We start from the raw sequence: 10,000 nt of genomic DNA, 5'->3' as shown, positions 1-10,000 counted from the left end.
GTCTGTCTGTGTCATGTGTGTGTCTGTGTGTCTGTGTCGTGTGTGTGTCTGTGTGTCTGTGTCGTGTGTGTCTGTGTGTCTGTGTCGTGTGTGTGTCTGTGTCTGTGTGTGTGTGTTTGTGTTTGTATCTGTGTGTCTGTGTGTGTGTCTGTGTGTCTGTGCTGTGGGATGTTCTGTAGGTCCTGTGGGAGCCCATTCTCAGGTTCTTTGTGGCGTTACCCAGCAGGTCCGTATAGAGGATGATTGGGACCATGGGCCTGAGTGCAGGTGTTTGAGATGGTCTGAACTTGGCTGTGCTGGGGGATGGTCTGTATGCTCTGATTGGTTAATAAATAAAACCTGATCGGCCGTGGCTAGGCAGGAAAGATAGGTGGGACTAACAGAGAGGAGATATAAAAGGACAGAAAGGCAGAAGGAGAGGCTGCAGCCGCCGCAATGACCAGAGAGGCTGCAGCCGCTGCCATGACCAGCAGCATGCGAAGACGCCAGTAAGCCACCAGCCACATGGCAAGGTATAGATGTATGGAAATGGATCAATTTAAGATAAAAGCACAGTTAGCAAGATAAGGACAGTTGGCAAGAGGCCTGCCACGGCCATACAGTTTGTAAGCAAAATAAGTCTCTGTGTTTACTTGGTTGGGTCTGAGCGGCTGTGGTACTGGCGGGTGACAGAGGTTTGTCCTGACTGTGGGCAAGGCGAAAAAATCAAGCTACATATGGCGCCCAACGTGGGGCTAAAGAAAAAAAGAAAAAAAAAAAGAGGGACTAAAGAAAAAGGACAAATAAAGACAAAGTCCCTTAACCAAGAGGCGCTCCAATAAAGTGTGATCTGAGAAGAATCCTCGCGTGGTGATAAAGAGGATTCAGAACTCAACACACGGAGCGGTGACGTCAGTAAGTTCTCCAGGAACGGTGACGTCGGTAAACGCCCCACAGTTCCTAATTCTCTCTCTCAAATGAGCGGCAGCCGCCGGTTTGAGTTACTGGCGGGTTCCTGGGGCTTGGAAGAGAGAGGAAAAGGAACATAGACAGTTATATAAAGAAATAGAAAGTTTAAAAAAAAAAATAAAGTCGTTAAAGAGAAAGTAAAAGTAATATAAAAAATAAGCCATGTAAAGATGGATATCACACAGAGAGTTTGGATTATATTGTCTTTGGGATTTTTAACTGCAGAAAAACATTTGATCGTAAAAGATGTTGAGTTAAACCAATATGTATATATTAAAGATATCTTGACTTTAAAATTTGGATATAAGGATGTGTTACTTTGGAAAGGAGACTCTGCTTTTGTCTCTACAGAAATCCAGAGCCTATGGATTTGTTCCAGATTAAGATACATCAGGTTTGACCAGCCAAGACCACCTGAAAGGTCTCTGATGACACCATGGCCCAGATGATCCAACATCCAGAATCGTTTCAAGGCAACTGGCTCAGACGATACGGTCTCACGGACTACTCCATGATCCTAAAATTTTCTTTGCATCCCCATAAGATACAGCGCCCCCCTCCAGCAGGAAGTAGTAAGAGAAGCTACGCCCCAATTCCCAAATATACCAAGCTGGTTTTAAAGATGTGTAAAAGTTAAAACCTTCCTTTTTAAAAAAAAGAAAAGGGGAAGTGCTGTGGGATGTTCTGTAGGTCCTGTGGGAGCCCATTCTCAGGTTCTTTGTGGCGTTACCCAGCAGGTCCGTATAGAGGATGATTGGGACCATGGGCCTGAGTGCAGGTGTTTGAGATGGTCTGAACTTGGCTGTGCTGGGGGATGGTCTGTATGCTCTGATTGGTTAATAAATAAAACCTGATCGGCCGTGGCTAGGCAGGAAAGATAGGTGGGACTAACAGAGAGGAGATATAAAAGGACAGAAAGGCAGAAGGAGATGCTGCAGCCGCCGCAATGACCAGAGAGGCTGCAGCCGCCGCCATGACCAGAGACACTGCAGCCGCTGCCATGACCAGCAGCATGTGAAGACGCCAGTAAGCCACCAGCCACATGGCAAGGTATAGATGTATGGAAATGGATCAATTTAAGATAAAAGCACAGTTAGCAAGATAAGGACAGTTGGCAAGAGGCCTGCCACGGCCATACAGTTTGCAAGCAATATAAGTGTCTGTGTTTATTTGGTTGGGTCTGAGCGGCTGTGGGACTGGCGGGTGACAGAGATTTGTCCTGACTGTGGGCAAGGCGAAAAAATCAAGCTACATGTCTGTGTGTCTGTGTGTGTCTGTGTGTGTGTGTGTGTGTGTCTGTGTGTGTGTCTGTGTGTGTGTCTGTGTGTCTGTGTGTCTGTGTGTGTTGAGGGCGACTATCCTAATTAAGTTCATTGATAGGGGCAGCAGCATCCCCCTAAGCAGGGGCCCTGAGCTGTGCCGCGTCGGAGGAACGGGACAGACTAAGCAAGCAGACATTGCTCTGCTCTTCACCGCGATGAGACCATCAGCTGTCTGACTTCCCCACGACCACGGACGGTCACCCGGGGCGTAGCTGAGGTCAGCCCCTCTCTCCCTACTCGCTGTTGTCATCCTATTTTATCACAGGGACAGAAATGAACTAAGACACAGTGGAAGCTCACTTTTCTTCAGCCCTAAAATTCAGTGACTCAAAGCCACTCAACTGGAGAAGGCGCAGACCAAACATGGACCTGCTTGCCCCACCCAGCTCCCCAGTGTCCACGTCCTCAAGTCAGCTCACTTTTCCTGAACCTACTCCACCTGCTGGAAAATACCCTCTGAAATAAGGACTGCATGAGGGGAACTATGAAAACAACACAAGATTGTTTATGTAGCGTAATTGAAAGAGCTGCCTTCATGGCAATGGGGAACAAAAATAATGTTAGATATCATCAGGGACTCTTGAGACAACATTGAAAATAAGAAGGTAAATATCCAGGACTCATGACAGCAGTAAGCCAAAAAGAGTGAACCTATGGCCTTAAAAGCTTTAATTGCATTAAAAGAGTGAAACAGGCCTGGAGGTGTTGCTCAATGGTTAGAGCCCCTGCCTAGTGAGTAGCTGGGGGTACGTATCAGTGGTAGAGTCCCTGCCTACAATCCCCCAGTGAGGGGCTGGGGCTGGGGGTCAGGGGTAGAGCCTCAAATGCAAGGTCCTTGGTTAAATAAGATTTTTTTTTATTTGTTCATTTCACAATTTGGAAATTATTCCAAACACTATTTACATATGTATGTCTTCTAAAAATGTCACACTAAAGGAACAAAACTAAAAGCACAGGTTAGAATAATCACACAGTGAAAAGAATTATGTTCACAGCAGTAACTACTGGACTATTATAAAAACAGAACTGATGAATATATCCGTGATCTTCAAGACCCCCCACTCGCAGCTGGACTTAAGTGACAGAAACACAGCCATGGTAAACTGAATAACACACTCTCAGTTTAGAAAACTCACTAATTCTAAGAAACTAAGAATCGCAGAAGTTGACCAAAAGATCTAGCCATGGGTTTAAAGACACAGCAACAGCAAAAAATATTTTAGCCTAAACTCACCAAACACCCAGTATGAAAAAAAAAAAAAGTTACTCAAAAATTCCTTCCCACAAAGATTTTAAAACCATAATATTTCCCAAGAAATGACTCTGTTGTTCAAGGCGAAATTAATTCTGATGCTAAAATTCTTTAAGAATCTTTAAAATGGAACTTGCCTAATTCACTTTCTGTGACTAGAAGATCAGATAACAAAACTTAATGAAGAGATTGCAAAATGAAACAAACCAAAGACACAGCCCAATTTCACTCATGAACAGAGATGGCAAAAACCCAAGACACAGAACAAAGCCAGCCTTGCCAGTCAAAGCAACACTATGCCAAAAAAACAGTTCAAGAAGCAAGTAGCACCCACAGGAAAGCAAGGACGCCTTTACACTAGAAAACCCCCTAAACATGGCTGTCAGGTGGCAGACACCATTGCTAAAGAGTTGATGAGTCTTGAAGCCCTACATCCTGACTGTGTCCAGCCTGGAGCTTGCCAAGTAGGCTAGGCTGGCCGGCCAGAAAGCTCCAGTGATCCCACTGTCCCTGCCTCCCCAGAGCTCAGACTGCAAGCCTGTACCACCATGCCCAGCTTGTGTCCACAGGGCCTGATGGTTAGTGTTGGTTGTCAACTTGACACAACCTAGAATCACTTAGGAAGAGTCTCAGCGACAGACTGTCTAGATCAAGCTGGCCTGTGAGCATGTGTGCAGATTTCCTGATTATACATTAAATGAGAAGACTCTACCACTGTGGGGGGCATCATCCCCTAGGCCCAGATCCTAGTCTGTAGGACAGTGGAGAGACAGAGCTGAGCACAAGCGTGAACACATTAATTTGTTGTTCTCCGCTCTTGACTGCGGATGTGATGTGACTGAGCTGCTGCTGCCGTGACCTCTCAGTGCCGGATGTAACCTGAACTTTGAGCCAAATAAAGCCTTAAACTGCTTCTTCCAGTTATTTTATCACAGCAATGGGAAGAGAACTAAGGTACCTGGGCTCTGGGGATCAAACTTCAGCCCTCTTCACTGACTGAGCTATCCTCACAGGCCCCAGGAAGATTTCCGTGAATGGCTATCAGAAGTTAGCTCGGCCTAGAAGTAAACTCAGGCTGAGGGTTTTCTCTGTGAGCCCTTCACCACCTGCATCCCATGTCCTGTCCACCACACCCATTCTGCTCTGCTGAGGCTGTTCCTCAGAGGAAGAAGCCAAGAAGGAACTAAAACATTCCTGGTTCTCGGTCACCCATAGATGGACACGCTCAGCCCTGGCCAGTTCCTTCCCCTTCCTGGTTCCTCCTCTCACTAGAAGAGTCTCTTTGTTGAGCTCCACTTTCTCCAGCCACGCCTTCCTCTGTTCTGGGACTGTCACACAGACACAGAATAAACAGTGTGCTGCACATTAAGGGGTACCTGTTATTCACTTTACTCACGGGATGGGAGAGAAAACCTGGCAAAAGCAGCTCAGAAATGAAGGGCTTGTCCTGGCTCACAGTTGCAGGGAGCAGCCCATCACCACAGGGAAGTCGTGCCGCAGGATGGTGAGGCGGCTGATGGATGCTAATACCCAGCTTGCTTTCTCCTTGTTACACAGTCCAGGACCCAAAGACAAGGAATGATCCTCTCTCAGTGAGGTTAATCTAGAAACGTCACCAAGAACACACCAGAGATCCGTCTCCTAGGTGAGTCTAGATCCTGTCAGGTTGACCATATTAATGATCACAAGGGTGGAATTCAAACTGAAAAGAATGAAAAATAATAAATATTTTACTTTACCTAAAGAGGAGCTATCAGGGCTGGGGAGATGAATCAGTGGGTAAGGCATCTGTGAGGACCTGAGTTCAATCCCCGGAACACACAGAGAAGACAGGTGTGGTGGCCCATGGCCTGTAATCCAGATGCTGGGTCGGGTAAAACCAAGGCTGGGGATACAACTCAGTGACAGGACATTTGCCTAGCATGCACAAGACCCTGGTTTGAACTTCAGCCCTACAAAAGTTACTCACTTATAACCTAAAGCTAAGGAATGACACAGAGAAGATCTGGAAGACAGACGTTTGCAGAAGCCCTATTTCAAATAACTAAAGGGGGAAACATCACAAATGCTGGTCAAGTGGTAAAACTGACAGGACCCAGCCATAAAAAAAAAAATCAAGACTTAATGAAATTACTATGTGAATGAATTCTGAGAACATTATACTCAGAAAAATGAAAGAAAGAAAGAAAGAAAGAAAGAACATACAATAAGCTACATATTATCTGATTCTGTGGATAAGAAAGGTCCAGAACAGGTGAATCTACACAGCCTGAAAGCTAACTGCTTGTTGCCAGGAGCAGAGGGAATCAGGATTGGGGAGTGAGTAACAATGGACATAGAATTTCTTTTAGGGGCTGATAAGAATGTTCCGGAACCACAGCATGAGAATAGTGACATTACATTATCAACGTACTTACTAAATATATTTTACCACAATCAGTGTTTTAGCCAGGAATGCTGGACTCCCGACACTTGGAAGACTGAGGCAGGAGTATTGACAAGAGTTTGAAGACGGTGAGACGCTATCTCAAAAAAAAAAAAAAAAGAGAAAGAAAGAAAGAAATCCAACATCCATGTCCCCTCCATTCGGTGAACGTTCTAGCAGACACAGGAGGAAGAGACACAGAGAGGCTGGGCACACCTCCCTGGGGCACGTCAGGTGTCCAGTGACGGAGAACAGATTTCAGCTCCCACAAAGGAGCTAGTGACAGGATGGGAAATAACTGGTCAATGAATTTCATCAAGCCAAAGAAAAACCAGTTAGACCAGTTACCAAGTCACCAGGCAAGCCAGCCAGAACCAGCTCTTCGTAAGTGTGCCTCGACCTCTAGCCAGTGTCTTCCTTAAGTGATTGGGACAATTTCCTCTCAAAACAAAAGCAGAAAACAGCAGCTTTCCATTGACATCCCTAAGAATCTTCCAGAAAACCGTGCCCTTGTCAGGTCTGTAAATCTGCATATTCTCCATTAAAGATCTGAACACTAGGGACAGAGGAAATGGTTCAGTGGGTAATGAGCTCACCTGCAAGCATGACGTCCTGAGTTCGGATCCCCAGAGCCCATGTAAAAAGCAGGATTGGAGGCATGCACCTGTAATCCCAGCCGTGGATGCTAGAGGCAGGAGGGTACCTGGGGCTTGCTGGCCAGCTAGAAGAACTAACTTGGTGAGCTCCAGGTTCAGTAAGAGAGCCTGTCTCAAAAAAAACCACAGGTGGGCCAGCAGGACGGTCCAGTGGGTACAGGCATTGACCATCAAGCCTACCTAGCCACCTGGATTCCTTTCCTGGGGACCCACACCGTGGAAGGGGAGACCCAACTTCCCCAAGTTGTCTTCTGACCTCCACAAGCACACTGTGGCACACATGTGCTCCCACACATACATTCTCTGCTTCTGTCTCTATCTTTGTCTGTCTCTCACCACACACACACATACACACACACACACACACACACACACACACACACACACACTCCCACTCCCACATTCATTCTCTCTCTCTCTCTCTCTCTCTCTCACACACACACACACACACATACACACACACACACACACACACACACACACGAGATAGATTGATAGATAGATAGATAGATAGATAGATAGATAGATAGATAGATAGATAGATAGACAGACAGATGATAAAATTTATAAGTTAGGCACAGTTCGGGATTAACAACTAATAGCGAAACGTAACAATGTAAAGCAGTGAACATTATGTAACTGTGTTCTGTCTCTTTCCCTTCCCTCCTCCTTTGCCCATCTCAAAATACTTTTTAAGCTTTCAGCTCTTAAACCAGTTATTCTCAACCTGTAGGTTGTGACCCCTTTGTGGTCACATTTCAGACATTAACACTGTGATTCAGAACAGTAGCAAAGTTACAATTATGAAGTAGCAAGAGTGTGATTTTATGGTTGGGAGGAACTGTATCAAAGGGCCGCAGCATTAGGACGGGTGAGAACCTCCAACTTAAACCCTTTGCAGCTTCTCTTTGGCGTATGAGGATCATCAGCATGCCTGTTTAAACCTTGGAACTGACGCAAGTTAAGTGAGTGTCACTTAAAAATGAGCACTGGGATACAGCAGCAGTCCACGTAGCCAAGATCTCTATCAACTACCAGGAGCATAGCATAAACCTTATGGAAATGCTGGGCAAAGTCACAACTGCCCGACAGAAGAAAAGGTGTAAAGTTTCATCAAAAGATGGTGCACTTTTAAAATGTGAATCCTAGGAGCTTGGGGATTTTCTGATGTGTGTGTGTGTGTGTGTGTTCACATGTATGATGTTGTACATGTGTCCAGGTGAGCATACTCATGTGTATGCTGTATGAAGAAGGAAAAGTCTATGATACACAATCTTGGGTGAGGCAGGTGCTGTGTAAATGTCCTCTAGAGGGTCATGTGACTCGTGGTCCAGTGCCTTTTAGGTATTCCCTTGGCTCACTAGTCCACTCCCATTGTCCAGATCCTTTGTTTCCACTTCTAGCCACGTCTTTGATCTATTCGTGGCACTCAAAACACAAACAAGAACCTGGCTACTTCAGCAGACACACAGGGACTCGGATCCACCCTGTGAAACTACGCTGCCCACAAGTGAGTACAGACCACCTGCATCTAGACCCATCACCCAGCCCTAGCCCAAAACTCACAGACCCATGAAACTCCAAGCCCAACGGCAGTCTTGGGTTCTACTGAGTCTTTACTCCATCACACACCTTCCTCTAGGTCACAGCTCTGCAGCTCTTCCTCCCTGAGATGCCAGTATTCTCAAAACCTGCCCGAGGATAACGTTTTCAATCCCTCAGCCATCCATCTGTCTTCTCCTCGTCTCCTCCAAGTACTGGAGGGGTGCTGTCAACTTGACAAAAACCTAGATATAACTGGGAAGATGGACTCTTAATTAAGAAAATGTCTCCACAGGAGATGATTGATGTGGGAGGGCCCAGCTCACTGCAGGTGGTACCAACCCCAGGGCTGGTGGTCCTGGATTCGGTAAGAAGGCAGGCCAGGGGGCTGTGCCCTTCCGTGGTCTCCGCACCATCTCCTACCTCCAGGTGTCTGCCCTGTGTTCCTGCCCTGATATCCCTAGGTAACAGACTATAAACTCTAAAATGAAATAAACCCTCTCCTCCCCTTAAGTTGCTTTTGGTCAAGGAGTTTATCACAGAAATTGAAAGCTAACTAAGACATCCCCCAACTCCTACTATCCAAGAGTCCTGCTCGGGAGTTCCCATAAAAATCCCACCCACAAGTCCAAAGATTCAACTGCTTCTTTGAGCTCAGGTAGGGACAAAAATAAATAACATTTCCTCCCTCCCTCCCTACCTTTGGTGTGCTAACCCCTGAGCCACCCACCTCCTTTCTCCCATTCATCAGTCCTTCCCAGGGAATTTTACAACATGTGAATGAGGTCACCGGAGCCATAAACAGCTAATGAACTGCTCTCTGGGATATCAAAACACAATAAAAGCTAGCACTCAGAACAGAAATGCCCCAGGTCCAGGAGAAGGGGCAGAAACAGTGAACAGCCACAGGAAGGGGAGGGGGCTCTCTCCTTCCTTCCTTCTTTCTCCTTTCTCTCTTTTCCCTCATTTCTTCCTTCTTCAGAATAGAATGCCTCCCTCCTCCCCTCTGTCTCTTCCTTCCTTCTTTCTTTTTTCTAGGGTTCAAGGTTTCACTTTATAGCTAGGGGCGGCCTCACATCTGTAACCCCTCCTGCCTCAGTCTTCCCAGGACTGGGGTTACGGATGACTGCTACCCCATCTAACTTGATTCTGCCACAAACAGCATTCACTCACACACACACACACACACACACACACACACACACACACACACACACACACACACCGTGACTCTCTAGGGGCACACAGATATCCCCACTGAATCACGTACATGGAGAGCTCCCCAGAGAGAAGAGTGGAAGATTTTCTACATGGTGATAGTTAATATTCAACAGAAATGCTACAGGGCGACCATCTCATGGGTGGAGATTTTCTAAGTGTAAGGCAAAATCAAGGCCTGTGAAAGTCAGCTCCGAGACCCTGCTCAGAATCCCCCGTGAGAGGCTGGGAGAGCTGCTCGGGGGCGCGGCTCAGTGGTGCAGCTTAGTCCTCTCTCCTCATCAACGCCACCCTCACTCTCCAGGAGCTCGGAACAGACGGGAATATCTTCTCCACTGAACAAGGGCCGCAAATGAACCTGACAAAGGATTAACCATCATCAAAGACGGAAATTACAGATGAGGTTCTGCCCCGCCCACAGAGGTCTGCAGACCAGGAAAGAGAGGAACAGACAAACTGAATGATAAACATGTTTCCAAAGGCTCTGCCCTGAAATCAAACACATACAAAGATAAACAGTCACAGCACAGGCTTCGCACCCACCCCAGGACTTTGTGAAAGATTTTTTTCAACAACAATCCAAGGCCGGCTCTCTCCATTCAAGGCTGGGAGTCCAGTCCACAGGTCCTACATTTCT

The 10,000-nt window shown here is 46.5% G+C and overlaps 1 protein-coding gene and 2 long non-coding RNA genes across 6 annotated transcripts in view; 2 read left to right on the top strand and 1 right to left on the bottom strand.

Moving 5' to 3' along the window:
• Nucleotides 1-10,000, bottom strand: part of Insr (insulin receptor) — a 141,433-nt gene that overhangs the window by 108,135 nt on the left and 23,298 nt on the right. The window lies entirely within an intron of this gene.
• LOC143270351 (uncharacterized) lies at nt 5,051-6,069 on the top strand. Its single transcript, XR_013047504.1, has 2 exons — nt 5,051-5,167; nt 5,963-6,069. It is a non-coding gene; the product is annotated as an uncharacterized LOC143270351 (long non-coding RNA).
• LOC143270350 (uncharacterized) lies at nt 6,198-7,642 on the top strand. The gene is made up of 3 exons (XR_013047503.1): nt 6,198-6,331; nt 6,405-6,464; nt 7,505-7,642. It is a non-coding gene; the product is annotated as an uncharacterized LOC143270350 (long non-coding RNA).

Source organism: Peromyscus maniculatus, chromosome 23 (genome assembly GCF_049852395.1).
Source record: "Peromyscus maniculatus bairdii isolate BWxNUB_F1_BW_parent chromosome 23, HU_Pman_BW_mat_3.1, whole genome shotgun sequence".
In the NCBI taxonomy this organism is placed as follows: Eukaryota; Metazoa; Chordata; class Mammalia; order Rodentia; family Cricetidae; genus Peromyscus; species Peromyscus maniculatus.
This window is presented reverse-complemented; position numbering and strand designations above follow the sequence as displayed.